Source organism: Puma concolor, chromosome E2 (assembly GCF_028749965.1).
Source record: "Puma concolor isolate L17-30 chromosome E2, mPumCon1.1.hap2, whole genome shotgun sequence".
NCBI lineage: Eukaryota > Metazoa > Chordata > Mammalia > Carnivora > Felidae > Puma > Puma concolor.
This window is the reverse complement of record NC_141681.1, coordinates 9053868-9070732: the sequence shown is the minus strand read 5'-3', so window position 1 is coordinate 9070732 and position 16865 is coordinate 9053868. Positions and strand designations below refer to the sequence as shown.

The 16865-nt window shown below is 46.4% G+C and overlaps 1 long non-coding RNA gene across 6 annotated transcripts in view; it reads right to left on the bottom strand.

Annotated features, from left to right (window-relative positions):
• The window catches only part of LOC147573352 (uncharacterized), an 802611-nt gene that overhangs the window by 42887 nt on the left and 742859 nt on the right, over positions 1-16865 (bottom strand). For 4 of the 6 annotated variants that reach the window (XR_015244674.1, XR_015244671.1, XR_015244670.1 and 1 more), the window contains exons 7-9: positions 16444-16560; positions 14556-14591; positions 11351-11476 (exon numbers count right to left, since the gene is read on the bottom strand). This is a non-coding gene — a long non-coding RNA (uncharacterized LOC147573352). Of the gene's footprint in view, positions 1-3861; positions 6527-11350; positions 11477-14555; positions 14592-16443; positions 16561-16865 lie in introns of those variants that run through there. The other 2 variants (XR_015244675.1, XR_015244672.1) reach the window with 2 other exon arrangements.

Below are 16865 nucleotides of genomic sequence, written 5' to 3'. Positions count from 1 at the left end.
CAGTGCACAGAGGGCTTCTAGATCTGGCTGCAAAAAAAGAACAACACCGTCTCTGTTATGAAGAAACCCACAGCTTGGAAAAAAAAAAAAAAAAAGGCAGGGACACGTCTGATTCATCAGGATGACTCATACCTGGGATCACTTCGCCTCGACTCGGCTTCCCGTGGCCTGTCGCGACTTGTGAAGGGCCACGGTGAGTTGAGGAAAGAAAAGTCCCTTTTGAATGTTGGGGATGGATCCACCCGTCTGGGTGCAGAGAGAGCTCGGTGCAGCCATCAAGATAACTTTATGGGGGACGCAGAATCAAACTGCAGGGAATCCAGCATGCAGCGCTTGGGAGGTCCTTAGAAGTTTCCAAACCCGTCCTGGCCAGCCCAGTGTGCCCCTCCGTGGATAGCTCACGAACCTGGAGCAGTGGCCAGCTACAGCGTACAGGGGAAGGTATTCAATAATTTCTTAGCAAGACCGGAGCTCGGGGGGGAAACGGATCTTCAGGTGCGGATACGGTGGTGATCATCCTGGCGAATGCACCAAGCTGCGGAGTTCATCCCTTTACATATAAACCCTTGTCGCCACCGTGATTACATCAGGCCTCTGGGAAGCCATGTGCGCGGCCCTCTATTATCTGTTGATAGATTACTTGGTAATCACACTCATGTCGTTTTCTTGAGGACAAGAGGGTGTAATCTTCCTGCTTCGTGGGTCTCCCATTTCTTGGTGCGCAGCTAATCCCCATCCGGCTCGCTGAGTGACTGGGTTGACAGAGGAGCCGGTGAATTTCCACCAACCCCATTAGGGGTCTTTGTGCCCCTCCAGCAGACGGTTGCCCAAATTCCACCCATTAAAAAAAAGAATGGGCTAATTAAGCCTGCCAGCCTAATTTTGTGCTTTCTAATTTTGCCCTTTAAATGCATCATAATTATCAGATGCAAAATACATTTTCAAATGCAGAGCCACTGACGGGTGTATTTTTAAATGTGCAGGGCTAAGACGGGAGTTAGCAAAGAAGCAGGCAGTATTTTTAACTTGCATCGGGGCAGGAAAAGGCCATTGCCTCACCGATTCCTGCCAGTGTATTTGGAATGAAAACGGCACTTATCCCTGTGTTACTGAAATGGATGTTACTGTAGTGCTGTGCTCCGCAACGCTGCTGGGTGCCATGTCCTTTGGGGTGCACAAGTGGGGGGGTGTGGTCACAGCTCTGGGACTCTGGGCTTCACGTTAGGGCATGGGGTACATGCCTCCCCAGACACTGCAGAAGTGAGGGTTGATACAGGCACGGATTTGGAAGAGCAAGCCCTTTCACCTTGTTATTATCTTAACAGCTTTTCGTTGTTTTTCTTTGTTATTGACCAAAGCGTGCACCTAAAACCTTTGGTTCCTGCAGCTTTTGGCCCGAAATAATTTTCCTTCTCCCCAGTCTACCCTAAGAGGCATGGCATAATTCTATTCAAAATGAATGCTGAAAACAAAAAGCGTCCTAAATAATTACATATCATATTACATTTAAAAGATACAGCAATTCTATTCAGTGTATCCAACCCCTATTAAGTTGCACTATATAAAGCAGTGTAATATAATGCATTTCAATGGGTCTAGCATAAAAAAAAAAAAACAAAACAACACAAAACAGCCATACTAGCACATTAGCTTGGGACTCAGTACCATGGAGCTTTTCCCTCTGAGTTTATCGCCCCCATTTCATAAAGCCCTTCTATTTACAGATGGGGAAACTGAGGCGCAGAGAGTTTGCACGGGAGAAGCAGGGTGGGAACAATTCTTCTCCCGTTCCCCTTCGGGACAGAGAACATGGCAACCCCTCTGGGTGGACCCACTATTCCTTGGATCCCGACGAATGTTCCCAGGGTGTGTTGGCATCTGGCTGCAGGGTTGTGACTGCGAGAACAGCATCTTCCCGCAAGACTCTGCCAACAGGGCTCTGGACACTACTGGGCTCCTTCCGGAAATCCCTTCTAAATAGGCATGATAAAATGGATGAGACGAATGTCCACAGCAGCACTATTCCTAACTACCAAAAGGTGGAAAGAGCTCAAATGTTGATCAACTGGCGAAGAGGTAAACACGTTGGTGTTGTTTCTATGCAGTGGAACGTTCTTCAGCCGTAAAGAAAAGAATGAAGCCCTGATACGTGTTACAACACGGAGGGGCCTTGACAACACGCTGAGCGGAGGAAGCCAGACACAAAAAGTCACATTTCGGAGGTCCAGAAGAGGCACATCCATACAGAAAGGAAGTAGATTAGTGGTTCTAGGGGCTCGGGGTAGGGAAATGAGGAGTTACGGTTTGTAGGCATAGAATTCCTCTTTGGAGATGACGAAAATTTTCTGAAATTAGTGAGTGGTGATAGCTTCTCAGCCTTGTGAATATACTAAGAACCACGCACTTTATCTTTTAAAGGGTGAATTTTATGGTATGTGAATTATGTTTCTATAAAAAATAACGGGTTACGTTATAAAATTAAGAGCCAAGATGGATTACCATTTTGCCTCTGTGGTTCCCGCAGAAATGGAAACCACGCAGTAGCTTCCACGCTGCTTTAGTGGTTTCTGAGGTCCTTTCTGAGCACCGTCCATGGGTCTGCCAGCATCGGATGAGGGCCCACCGGAAGGAAGAACCACAGTGATCATCCAGGCTCGAGAAAGGCAGAGGTCGTGTTGAGGTCACAAAGGCCAATGTGAGAAATTCAATCAGAGCAGAAATGCATTGCCCTTGAAGCTAGAAGACCTGAATTCAAATCCTGACCATGCCACTCGGAGCTGTGTGACCCTGGGTAGATCACTTAAACCCTCTGTGCTTAGAGGACCTCATCTATAAACTGAAGATACTGATAACACCTCCCTTGAGGAATTCTTATGGGGATTAAATAATGAATTGTTATTTGTAAAGGGCTAAAACAGGGTCCTGCGCTATGTGAGCGCTACGTATATCTTTATTAAGATAATTTTGCAGGTGCATTAACATCCTTTTGCCTTCCTTTTGCCTTACGACAAACTGAGCAGCTTAAAACCACACACATTTAGTATCTGCCAGATTTGGAGGTCAGCCGTTCCAGGAGTTCTGGAAGTTGAAATGGGTCTATGGGGCTAAAGCAAATGAGTCGGCAGGGCTATAGTCAGGGAGAATCTGTTCCTTCCCTCTTTCAGCTTCTAGAGGCCATCTGAGTTCCTTGGCTTGTTGCTGTGGGTCACTCTGACCTCTGCTCCTTTGTCACATCTTTGATTCGGCCCTTCTTGCCTCCCTCTTGTGAACACCCTTGTGGTTACACTGGATCAACATGGATAATCCAGGACAAGGAAATCTGCAAAGCCCCTTTTGCCACATAAGATGACATATTCACAGGTTCCGGGTTTAGAATGTGGACATCTTTGGAGGGGGGGCATCCATCTGCCACAAGAATATATTAATTTCTCGTACAGGTGGTTGAGCTACATACGCTTAATCAGGGGGTTAGGAAATACTTGAGACGCTCTGAGATTTCTATTTAATTCAAATACACCAAAGGGTCTGGGATCTGAGGGAGGCTGGGCCGGCTCCCTAAGGCTTAATCCCCATCATTCTAGTTGCTCTGACGTCAGTGCAGGGGAGGGAGGCATTTTTCCTCCTGCAGGTACCCTGTGACCAAGAGTCCTGGTGCTCTCTGTTCCCCGTGCCTGAACACAGTTCCTCGAAACTTTCTTCATGAGTTGGCTCAGGTGTCACCTTCTCAGGCTCACTCTGACCATCCTATTTAAAAGTGCGACCCACTCGAACCTAGCCTTCTAAAGATTCCTCCCCTCCGCACCCCCCCCCGCCCATGATCCCTGCCTCCTAGGATTCACACCTTTGTGCATTTCTCTCCCCTCGAGGGCTGGGCCTAGATTTTAATGAACAGAATATAGCAAAAATGATTGGCTACCCCTTATGGATTATCAAAGCCCATGACTTCCATCTGCCACTCTCTTTTGCTCTTTCGTTTGCTTGATCTAATGAAGCCGGATGCCACGTAGTGAGCTATCCTGTGGAGAGGTCCACATGGCAAGGAACTGCCACGTAAGGCTTCTGGCCAACAACCCACAAGGAACTGAGTCCTGCCAACAGCCAGGTAAGTAAGCTTGGACGTGGCTCCCACTCTCGCCGTGTGTTGGGCTCACTACAGCCCCAGCGGAAGTCTCGATTATAGGCTTCTGAGAGGTTGCGAAACTGAGGACCCAGCGAAGCCATGTTGGATTCCTGAGAAACTATGAGGTCATGAGTGTTGCTTGGAATTGGAATGTTTTGGGGTGATTTTTGTAGTAACAGATAACTAATATAATAGTCGACATCAATCGGAGGCGGGCAGGCAGCGCGCCAGATATATTTTGCGCATGACCGTATTTGATCCTTTGCAATTGGTACTATTATTCGCCCATTTTAAAGATGGGAAAGCTGAGGCTCTGTAAAATTGGGGCTTGACCAGCATCCCCGAGCTGGTAAGCAGAAGAGTCAGGTGAAAATGACCCATGTTGTTTTTTATCAGCTGCATGGACGGAGTTCAGCCTGTGCTTGGGGAATAGTGCAATTTCCTGTGGATTCATGTGGGAATCAGATAAATATTTGGTGGAAGCCTCCATACGGAGAACTCTCTCCTTGGAGTCGCCCACAGCCTCCTCTCATGAGCAACTCTCCCCGGCCTAGTAACGTACCCATGTAAGAACTAACCAAGGAAGACTGCATTTTCTGGGCATTTTCCTTGGAATCTTACATCAGGCCTTCGATGTAGCTGGCAAGGGCCGGGAACGGGCGCTTCAGATGCCCATCTTCTCTCCCGAAGAGAGGAGTGAGAGTGAAAGGGTGAGAGTGAAAGTCTACCCTGACTTGGGGGTCTATAGGAGGTGTGTTTTCCCCAGGAGAGACCTTTAAGAGCCCCTGGAAGCAAGCTAAGGAGGAAGAGAACCAAGAGAGTTCTTTTCTGCCTAAATTTATGCAAATCAGCGGTTTGTCCTCTAAACGTGATTTTTATCTCCGTTTCCTTTTGCAGCTGATTGAGCGATCAGAAGCAAGCACTGCAGTTGTGACCCCCATCTGAACTCTGCCCCTCTGAAAACCCATTTGCTTCTGCAAAACCTTGCTACCTTGAGCCCACCACTGTTTTCCAGGGGAGGATCCCAAGGGTCCCAGTCTGAATCCCCTCCCACCCTGTTGTGAGAACCCTACTTGTCTTTGCACTGAAACTGACTTCCATTCACTAACTGAGACATCCTTGGAGGTAGAAGGCAGAGGCCACTCTCCTTAGCCCTCTGGAAAATGAAGCACACGGCCGATCAGGTTGGTTTTCATCTGCACAGAGTCAGGATGTTGACATCTGCAAGGTTTGGGTGGACACCAAGTTCAACAGTCTCATGTTACAGACAAGAAACTGAGGCCAGAGAGAGGAAGGGATTTGCCTACGGTGACCTAGTTGGCTGGGCAAAGGGCATATCTTGAGGGCGGCAGACACGTAAGGATTGGGACATCCTGGTACAAAGCTCAGAAGGCTCCTTCCACCAAGCCAGCGACTGTACAGCAGTTAAAAGGGGTTCTTCGGTTCTCCGGCACTTTATCAACGTTATGTCCATCTTCACAAAAAAGTCCAAGTCCACAGTGGTTTCTTTATTTTTTTTTAAAGAAGTTACTGACCTAGTTAAAGGATCTGATGAAATACGAAACTCTTTCCTTCGTAAAAAAAAAAAAAAAATACAATATGCCAAAAATTATATTACGTTTTAAGGACTCTTTGAAGGCCCATGGACTCCAGGCTGAAAGCACCTGCTTTGAAGTTTGGTTATTTTCCCCATAGAGCGCACGGGAAAACTGAAGTTCAGAGAAGGTATGTGCTATGCTCATGCCTAGTGTGGTGATGTATGCCCTTACACAGAGATTGGCTGAACTCCAAAACTCAAGTTGGTTCATTCCCCCAGATTACATTGAGATGAAATACCACGGATTCTGGAAAACAAGTATTCACTCATTCTTTACCAATCAATATGTTGTTGTTAAAGCCTCTACCGAGTGCCTGGCATTGGAATGAGAAATGGCACCTTGGAACTTACGCAAAGTTTGGCATAGCTGGCTTTCCTCTCTGCAAGAGAGAGCCTGCAACTGGGAACTCATGGCCGGCCTTCCCAAGACGTGTGTGTGTGTGTGTGTGTGTGTGTGTGTGTGTGTGTGTGTGTGTATTTTATAAGAGTAGATGTGCAGCAGTCCCCAGCGAAGGAGACGGGATGGACACCCTACAGAGGGCTTCACGGGTTGAACAGAGCAGAGACTAAGGAGCAAACTCAACCAGGAACCAAATGCGTTCCATCAAAGTTGACATGCAGTGTGTCCAGATCCGACGGGAGCATTCCATCCTGTTATTTTTAGGATGAAGACTTCAGGCTTTATATCAGAAGGACGCTACATGGCTTGATAGGCTCCTTGTCCTGCCTTCTTCAGAGGTGCTGGGGCTGGAAGCCACATGTCCCCTGGATGGCCCTTTCCACCATGGTCACGGGGATCCAAGTGATGTCTGGTTAAAGGAAAGGGAAAAGAATCAGCGGTGGCAGTGGGGGTCACCAGGAGGAGACTCAGTCTGGTAAATGAAAGAGACAGTTTAGATCAGAGCCAGTTGGCTGGCCCGGTTTGTATAGCTGATGCTGGGTAATTGTCTTCACTTTGATTTTTGCCTAACTGAGTGACTTCTCCCCAGTCTCCGTAATAGCCTGAGTTTCTCCTGAATCTGGTCATAGGATACTTTCCCTGATTTCTGGCTATTAGGTTTTCCTCTACCTGTCCTCTAAGCTGCTGAATCGCATTTAGAGACTTTCTAGTAGTCTAAAGATGTCCTAAAAGACTTCCTTCTAGCTAGTCCAGCTCTGTGCTGGCCTCCATGGAGCTGGAGCTCTGGAAATCATCCCCCTTGGAGAAATACCATCAGAAGAGGCTGTGGGGGGGCAGGGCATGGAGCAGGTATAGTTGTGGAAAACGGCACAGGAGGCTGACTGAGGTCCAGTGGTCAATTCGTCGATGGTCTTAAAGCAAGAAGAGAGCAAGGTGGAAGTAATCCTCAGCAGTCCCCTTGGATTTGGTCACTCAGGGAAACTCCCCACCCTCCTGTAGAGTGAGTCCCTTGAGTTCTAATCCTGTCTCGGCCACCAAGTCTGTGTGATATTAAACAGGTCCCTTCTCCTTTTGGGGACTCAGTTTCTCCATCTATACCGTGGGTGGGACCACGTGCTTTCCCCAGGTCTTTCTGCCCGCTCCCCCCAAATCTAGACTTTTCTGTTTGAGATTTGAGAAAACATCCAAAACGAGTTTCTTTAGTGGAGGTGTAATTTACATACAGTGAAACGCTCTTGACTGTACTGTTGAGTCACTTTTGACAAACACATACACTTGTGTAACTTCACTGACCCCAACCGGGACACAGAATGTTTCCATCCCCACAAAAAGTTCCCTTGTCCCGTTTTCCAGTCAATTCTTTACCTCAGAGGCAACCACGGATCTGATTTCTATCACTGTAGGTTAGTTTTGCATATTCTAGAATTTCATATAAATGGAATTATACAGTATGTACTTTTGGGTCTGACTTCACTCAGCACATTATTTTTGAAATTCATCTACATTGTTGTACGTAGTTTATTCCGCCCTTTTTCTTTCTTTCTTTCTTTCTTTCTTTCTTTCTTTCTTTCTTTCTTTCTTTCTTTCTTTCTTTTTCTTCCTTCCTTCCTTCCTTTCCTTTCTTTTCCTTTTTTTTTTTTTGCTGAGTAATATTCTATTATATGAATATATTACAGTTAGTTAATCCATTTTCCAGTTGATGGACATTTGCTCTTTTCCCAGCATTTGGCTGTTATGAGTAAAGGTACCAAGAACGTTTGTTCATACACAAGTCTTTTTTCGTGGATCTATGTTTTTATTTTTCTCGGACAAACATCTAGGAATAGAATTGCTGTGTCATTAGGCAGGTGTGCATGTAACTTTTTATTTTATTTTTTTTAAATTTTTTTTTTCAACGTTTATTTTATTTTTGGGACAGAGAGAGACAGAGCATGAACGGGGGAGGGTCAGAGAGAGAGGGAGACACAGAATCGGAAACAGGCTCCAGGCTCTGAGCCATCAGCCCAGAGCCTGACGTGGGGCTCGAACTCACGGACCGCGAGATCGTGACCTGGCTGAAGTCGGACGCTTAACCGACTGCGCCACCCAGGTGCCCCAATAACTTTTTAAGAAACTGTTCAGCAGTTTTCCCGAGTGGTTTTTACCCTTTTATATTCCCACCAGCAACGCACGAGCGTTCCGGTGGCCCCACCATCTCTCCATCATTTGATGGTATCCTTCTTCCCCTCCTTAGACATTCTAGGGAGTATATCATGGCTCACAATGATTTTTACACTCATTTTTATTTATTTTTTTGTTTCATTTTACCACTGAGCCAAAAGCAAATTGTTATCAGGACCCTGCTAAAGAATCAAAGATACTTCGAATGATTATTAAATATCCACATTTTTTTTCTGTTAAATTCAGTCTTTAATTTCCTTTTTTATTTTCCTTTTCTAAAATTTTTAAAATTGTATTTTTTAAATTTACCTCCAAGTTAGTTAGCATATAGTGCAACAAGGATTTCAGGAGTAGATTCTTTAATGCCCCTTCCCCATTTAGCCCATCCCCCCTCCCACAACCCCTCCAGGAACCCTCTGTTCTCCATATTTAAGAGTCTCTTATGTTTTTTCCCCCTCCCTGTTTTTATATTATTTTTGCTTCCCTTCCCTTATGTTCACCCGTTCTATGTCTTAAAATCTTCATGAGTGAGGTCATATGATTTTTGTCTTTCTCCGACTGACTAATTTCACTTAGCATAATACCCTCTAGTTCCATCCACATAGTTGCAAATGGCAAGATTTAATTCTTTTTGATTGCTGAGTAATACTCCATTTTGTGTGTGTGTGTGTGTGTGTGTGTGTGTGTGTGTGTGTGTGTGTGTCTTTATCCATTCATCTATCTTTGGACACTTGGGCTCTTTCCATACTTTGGCTATTGTTGATTGTGCTGCTATAAACATGGGGGTGCATGTGTCCCTTTGAAACAGCACACCTGTATCTCTTGGATGAATGCCTAGTAGTGCAACTGCTGGGTCGTAGGGTAGTTCTAATTCTACTTTTTTTGAGGAGCCTCCATACTGTTTCCCAGAGTGGCTGCACCAGTTTGCGTTCCCACCAGCAGTGCAAAAGAGATGCTCTTTCTCCGCACCCTCCCCAACATCTGTTGTTGCCTGACTTGTTAATGTCAGCCATTCTGACAGGGCTGAGGTGATATCTCATTGTGGTTTTGATTTGTATTTCCCTGGTGATGAGTGATGTTGAGCATTTTTTCATGTGTCGGTTGGCCATCTGGGTGTCTTCTTTGGAGAAGTGTCTATTCATGTCTTTTGCTCATTTCTTCACTGGATTATTTGTGTTTTGGGTGTTGAATTTGATAAGCTCTTTATAGATTTTGGATAATAACCCTTTATCTGATAATGCCATTTGCAAATATCTTCTCCCATTCTGTTGGTTGCCTTTTAGTTTTGCTGATTGTTTCCTTTGCTGTGAAGAAGGTTTTATTTTCATGAGGTCCCAATAGCTCATTTTTGCTTTTGTTTCCCTTGCCTCCGGAGACGTTATTTTGGGGAGAGTGCAAGCAGGGGAGTGGCAGAGAAAGGGGGCCAGAGAATCTGAAGTGGGCTCTGCACTGACAGGCTGACAGCAGCGAGCCTAACGTGGGGCTTGAACTCATGAACTGTGAGATCATGACCTGAGCTGAAGTCGAATGCTCAACCGACTGAGCCACCCAGGTTCCCCTAAATATCCACATTCTTCTGCAGATGGCTGGTCTGCCAAATCATGCCTCCTTTACTGACTCTTTTCATTGTAGATAATTGCATTCCATTTCTTTTCACAAATACATATCAATTGCCAAATATGCGTAGGTCTCTAGTACTAGATTCCTATCAAGATAGTAAAGAAAAGTAAGACTGGATTTAAGCTCTCAAGGGCATTATGGGAGAGGCAGAACCTAAAGTGGTATCTTGACACTCCAATGTAACCTGGAAGAGACCAATGTGTTGAGGAGCCTATACAGGGAAAAATAACTCCCACCATATCTGTCAATGAAGGAGAGAGATACAGTTTTGAAAATCTGTATGTAAAGCAATACCAGAAGCATCAGGAAAGAAGTGGACAGGGAGGTTAAAACCTGGTTGTACCCCCCCCCCCCCAACTTCCCAACCTGGCATGTATTAGGCATCCTTGAGACATGGGCACACTTAGAGTGATTAGTGGAGATCGGGAAGCCAGCCCAGGGAGTTGAAGCATTGCACCCACAAGTTGGTACCAGTGAGAACGTGCTGGAGAACGTGCTGACAATGGGCAGTGGCATCGCTGGGGCCGAGTGCAGAGCATTAAGAAGAGGAGGGCATGGCTGGGCTTTCTCCCTAAGGTCTTGACCTGGGAAAGCACGTCCAGCGTCTGAGAGACGGGTGTGTAGGCCTTCCTTGAAGGATATGTCACCGATATCCACACGTGGCTTCATCTCCTCGGGGAGCCTGGTGTTCTCCGAGGCCCTTAGGGAAGTAAAGGGTCTGGCCACACAGCGATGAGCCCACCGTGGCTGGGGAAGTGCCGGATCAAGTTGGTTAAGTTTTCTTTCTCTGCTCTGGCTGGAGTAGCCCCCCCTAGAAAAATCCCATAGCATGGGGCCTGGTGGAAAGGAGGCCATAGTCCCTTCCTGGTTTCACACTGATTGAGGAGAGGGGTGGGCAGAGCCGTCTCCCCATTCCTTCATTACAAGATCCAACATTTAGGGAGTACGCACCGAGGGAGTATACTGTGAAAACTGCAGATGAAAGTTGAGGCATACCGAGGGGTAAAACGATCATTATGAAACAGGGCAAAGAGGGCTAACACAGAGCCATACATTGGGAACTCAGGCGGGGACACGTAATCCAGTTTGGAGGTCTCTGGGGGGGCAGGATGCTGCCCAATCTTAGACAGGAGGGTGGGGAGGGTTAGCTGGCAGGTAGGGTGGTGTTTGCATAGGTCTGGGGGAAAAGAAGAGCCTGAAAGGTTAGGGAGCAAGGTGGACATCATTCAGTGGGGGCTGGACACAGATTGCTAGAGGTCTGCAGAAGTTTGCAAGCCCTCATACCTCTGGCCCACTGAGCTGTGCAGACACACTATCCATTTTCCCAAGTTTCTTTCTGAACAGTAGAGCATGTGCTCTGTAAATGTGTGTGTGTGTGTGCGTGTGCGTGTGTGTGTGTGTGTGTGTGTGTGTGCGCGCACGTGTATGTGTACGGATTCTCCAGATTCTGTACCTGGAGGCTCTCACAGTTCTGGGTGACCGCGATCCGTTCGGCCTTGCTCCCACAGCTCATGACAGTGGTCTCTTTTCTGCTGCTGGACATCACCCAGTGGCTCTTCTGTAAAGCGTGGACTTGCTCCTGAGGAGGAGGAGGAGGAGAAAAGCAGAAAATGAGAGATCACCTACAGAGCCCGGCAAATTGTGCTCAAAATTATTTGAGCTGCCACTGGGTTTAGAGGATGGGGGTGAGGATACTCTGATTAGATTTCCAGGCCGCCTGCATCAGAAATGATCCCCAGGCAGTTCTTCCCGAGAACAACTGGAAAGGAACCTATTGTCCTCAAGCCCACCAAAAGAAAGGACTTGAACCAGAAAATCTCCCACATCCCTCCAAAATCCCATGCTAAATACGGCTTCTCTCGAGGCTACACAGGAGCCAACTGGGTAGCCTGTTATGAGTAAGGAAGCATAAACACACCCAAAGTGAAAGCTTTACCTGTTGTTATGAACGGCAAGGCAGAATCTCAACACATGCGGATCAAAATAGCTAATGAAAAAGGAAGCATTGGGGCGCCTGGGTGGCTCAGTCAGTTAAGCATTCAACGTCGTTCAGGTCATGATCTCCCGGTTCCTGAGTGTAAGCCCCGCATCAGGCTCTGTGCTGACAGCTTGGAGCCTGGAGCCCTGCTTCAGATTCTGTGTCTCCTTTCTCTGTCCCTCCTCTGGTGTGCTCTGTCTGTCTCTCTCCCTCTCTCTCTCTCTCCCTCTCTCTCAAAAATAAATCAACGTTAAAAACAATTTTAAGAGGAAGTGTTCATGGCAACTCCTATACTAGGAAGATATGACTCAACTATCCATAGATCGCGACATCAGGAAGCTGGGAAAAGCCACGTGACTCTGCAGGAGACAGATTCTGTGGCTATTACAACCCTGATTCCCCTGAGGATGAAGGTTTGGTTTGGCTGTGGACCACGAGCTAGACGTTGACTAGTCTGACTCTCTTTTGGACCAACCACAAGCGTTGAGAGAGAAGTCTCTATTTCAACCCATAAAGTTCTGGACACGTATGGGGGTCATGAGGAAGTAGGGCTTTGGGAGTAGTTAGGAAACCAAAGTGCTTGCTGGGAGGAACCATACATTTCTTTTCAATCACTGATTCTCAATGGAACGGTCTCAGGACTAGCCCAGGTCCCAACAGTCGTGTAGCCAGTCACCCGAGATCCCTCCTCACCTTCTGCCTCCACGTTGAACCCACCTCTAGTTGGCCCCCAAGTTCTGCTGGCCGACCTCAAATACCTTCTGAATTCACTCAATCTCAGTTATAATGGTTGCAGCTCAAGCCATTCCAGTCCTTCCCTAAACAGGCTTCCTGTCTCCACTCTTGCCCCTCTTCTTCAGACTAACTTATGCTTTTGGGTCACAGAGAGAGAGTTTTAGAGCTTGATTCTTACTCTGCAATGATACGACTCAACCTCCAGGTGTGTGCGGGGGACGCAGGCTAACTTCCGGAACTGAGGTCACAAGATCTTCCCTGATCTAACCTGGCCCACCCCTCAGGTCTTCCCGCCCACCTTGTGCCACCTCCCCGCCTCCTTCACCACACAGCCGTTGGCTCCCGTTCACAGGTACCTCACTTACTCCTTCTTACTTCTGTGGTTTTGTTCATCCAATTTTTCTCCGTGCATTGTGTTTCCACTCAAACCAGGAAAGGATCCAGGGCATCCCCGACCCAAACCTTTTGTTCCACTTGCCACACTGGGGCAGAGAGATTTGTTCATGCTCGGATCTTCCTCCCTGACCTCTTGAGGGAGCACCACTGAACGCATGTCGACCTCCTCACCTTTTCTGGTGCCGGCCACGTGTCAACAGGCAGAAAATGATCCCGAACGAGCAAATGGCCAAGTATCCAGCTAGCTTACGCCACCTATCCTTAACCTAAGCTCACGGGGCGGGCTACAGACTTTCCAGAGACGAGTTCAAATCCCTCCACCGTCATTCTCCAGCGGGGGACTGGCAGCAAGTTTGACTTCATCCCTTGAAGTCTCCTTGTTTTCGTGTGGAAAGTGGTGAAGACAAGTGGATTGTTATGCGAATGACCAAAAAAGAACATAGGCTAAGCTCTCACCACAGTGCTTCATGTGTGCTCTGTAAATAATTCAACTGTTGTCATTACCATCATCACCATGAATCAGCAGGACTCTGTCTTCAGAGTTACTATACGCACTTCTCACTTCTGTGTTTGGCCTTGATTTTCCTGATGGCCTTTCTTCATCTTGACATCGTGGGGTGGTGGAAGACAGATGGACTCGCATAGAATACCTTCCTTCTCATCATCAACTAACAGAAACAGCAGCCTCCCTGAGATTCCATCTGTGTCCATCACTGCTAACAAGTGTGGTGGGCTGGAGGCATTTTGAGGGTGTGCACAGAAAGAAGAGGGAGAAACTAAGCACAGAAGTCTCACTCGTCCTTCTAAATGCGTAGCATACATTATGCGCCATATGTTTTGTTCTTCTGAAATATGTTAGATCGAAGCCGCAAGTCTGACTTTGGTCTCTGGCCCAAAGCGGCTACCGAAAAGGGGCTATGACCTCATTCTCTGATCTTGCACTCTCAATAAGAAACCTCATTTTTCAATTTAGGGAAATCCAAGAAGCGATGATGTGTACGAATCCAGGGAAGGGCTCGTCCTATTCACACTTGTTACCACATCCAAAACAAACACAGTGAGGCCTATTAACATCCAGGGTGTCAACTTGGGTGGGGGTCCCTGGAAACCCAGAAGTCTCCACTGGCAGCTTCTGTCAAGGCTGACTACACTTAACTTGTCAGGAAAGGTTGAGAGATTTACCAATTTAAATCCCTCCCGTGGCCTTCTGGTCTACTGTTGTTCTCTGACCTACCACAGACCAAAACAATCATTCTGGTTGTCAAATTCACGGTTGGCCATTGTGCAAGAGCCCTGTGTTACTCAGGAAAGATCTTCAGAAATGATTATGACAAATCCTGTTATTGGTGGTTGTCTCTTCCTTTTGTTAGAACTTTTCTCAGCCTTCTGTCCTGTCTTTCCCTTTAAGATTTCACAGTGTTTTATTTGAAATAAGGGGAGCTGTTCTGGATTTTTAAAGTGCTATCTGGGCTTGGTATCACATTTCTTTTTAAAAGAGACAATAATTGTGGGATTCAATTTGTTGCCAGGGACTGTATAAGATACTTACTATATTGGAGGGATCTGTTTTTATCATCACGATAACCTGAAAAAAAAAATGTGATATCCATGAAGAAACTGAGGTTTAGAGAAGTAATTGAACTTGTCTAAGGTCACACAAATAGTAACCAGTGGAGACAGAATTAAAAACCTTTTAGAGCTTAATCCAAATTCCACACATTGCATTACCCTGTCTTTTTTTTTCTTTCTTTCTTTCTTTCTTTCTTTCTTTCTTTCTTTTTTTTTTTTTTTTAATACCTCGGGGATTTTGTTTCCTAGTTACAACTCTGAGAGTGTTTTTCCATGGTAGAGACTATAGTCGGGGAAATGCCATAGTGGGAATCCAGCAGGAAGAAGAAAGCCTCCTGTCTCTTCATAGGTGGTGAAGACATTTGTTGGGCCAAAAATTAAATATCTACTCCTCATCAAGGAGAAGAGGTGTGGGGAAAACAGCCTGCAGAAATTTCCCTTTGAGTTGGGAAAGCTAACATTCTGTATCTTCAAAATACAAGATCACTTCAACTATAGCACAGAATGTAAAATTTCTTTCCAGGTGCACCCAGAGACTATTGACTGCATCTCGAAGAGGGAGGGATTCTGCTAAAATAATCATGCGTTGGCATTCCGGTAGACCCTGAACTTCCAGAATCCTCCTGCACACCATAGACATGGTCCCCAAGTCTTCTGCTGGTAACATGAAGAGTCTCCCTTGGGTCTTAAACCTAGCTGCTGCCAAATCTGGGTCACTTCTGCCCAGAAGAGACTGTTCCCAGTTGCGATGGATCGGTGTGGTTGCTTCTCTGCCAACAACCGTTGTTGAGAGATTTGTTAGTTCCAGAATCTGGAAGAGCTGCCTATTAATTGCATTCCGTTACGCAAGACTAGATCGTCAAACATCTTCTAGGTACTTTGTGCTTTGTTTTAGGCACCAGTGTATAATTTGGAAGTATAAATAATGCAAATTTCCCTTTTGGAAATCTCAACTAGTCCACTGCTGTACCTCATGGAGGCTGTTCCTTTGCTGCGTGGGAAATAAGTTTTCCTGTCTGCACTGGAGTTGTAGGTAACCAACGAATCGTTCTTGCCCCAGCAGACAGCGTTTGGCCCTAAGCAATCTGTGAATAATTAAGCAACAAACACAGCTGCAAGTCCTAAAATGTTCAACATTTAATACATGTTAAGTAACATTTCTTCCCCCCATTGGAGAGGGAGGGGGCTAGACAAAATAATTATCGAGACTTAGTCCCGCCCTCCTCAAACTCATTTTGATGATCACTTTGTTCACAGACCAGCATTGAAGAACTGCCCCCTCCGCCAAGCAGGGCCACGGGCTTAGTGAAACTTCACCCATTGCCAAGTCCCAGATCTGTAAAGAGAGCAGACAAGCTGTCTGTACAAGCAGTGTGGATTACTGCGAGACCGGGGGTTCTGTATCTCACTTGTCCAACGTTTGCTGGGAGGCCGTGGGTGGACCCCAGTGTATCTGTCTCATGTTCTTTCCCTGTGAAGCAAGAGGGTTGACTTATCTGATTTCGGAGACCCCTTTAGAGCTAATGTTCGGTGTATTCATGCCAAAGCACAGAAAAACCTGGCGTTGTTCCCAAATGCACTAAGAATGGGCAGGAGGCGAAGGAGGTGGCGAAGGGCCAGCATTGCATCAGAGAGACCCGGGTGCAAATTTTGCCTCTAACGCGCTGAGTAATCTCGAGGGAGCTGCTCTACCTCTCTAAACCTCCAGGTTTCTTTTTGTAAGAAAATAATAATACTGCATCCCTCGAAGAGAGAAGCGAGCATGAACTGTGATAAATATAAGGCACTGGGGACGGTTTTGAGGCAGAATGAACTCTCGGTTGCTGACTCTGAAAGTCACAATTTGAAACTAAACGTCTGGCACTTACCCGTATTTCGGATGTTTGCCTCCTGAGGCTGTCTTCTTTGATCTGTCCATCCTCGCATCCCTCTTGTTGGCGGGCTCCTTAACTCCTTCTCCTGCACCCCTCATGTGTGTCCTTTGTCTGCAAAAGAAGTTCCAGTTTATTTGCTAATGGTTCAAAGTAGGGCTAAGTTATCTCTATGGTCTGCAGAACTCAGAGCCTGCCTTTCACAGGAAATTAATAGGGGCACTTGTTTATTACGTACGCGGGCTAGACTCAAGCTGGTCTCCCCATTTGCCAGTCCGTTCGACACACAGTAGCCAGATGATCAGATCCATCCAGAAGTACAAATCTCTGGAGTAGCTTCCCACTGATGTTATTACTCGATAAAACGGAAATTCTTAACAGACACTGCCAGTGTCTTTTCCCAGATCCACGTTGTGGCT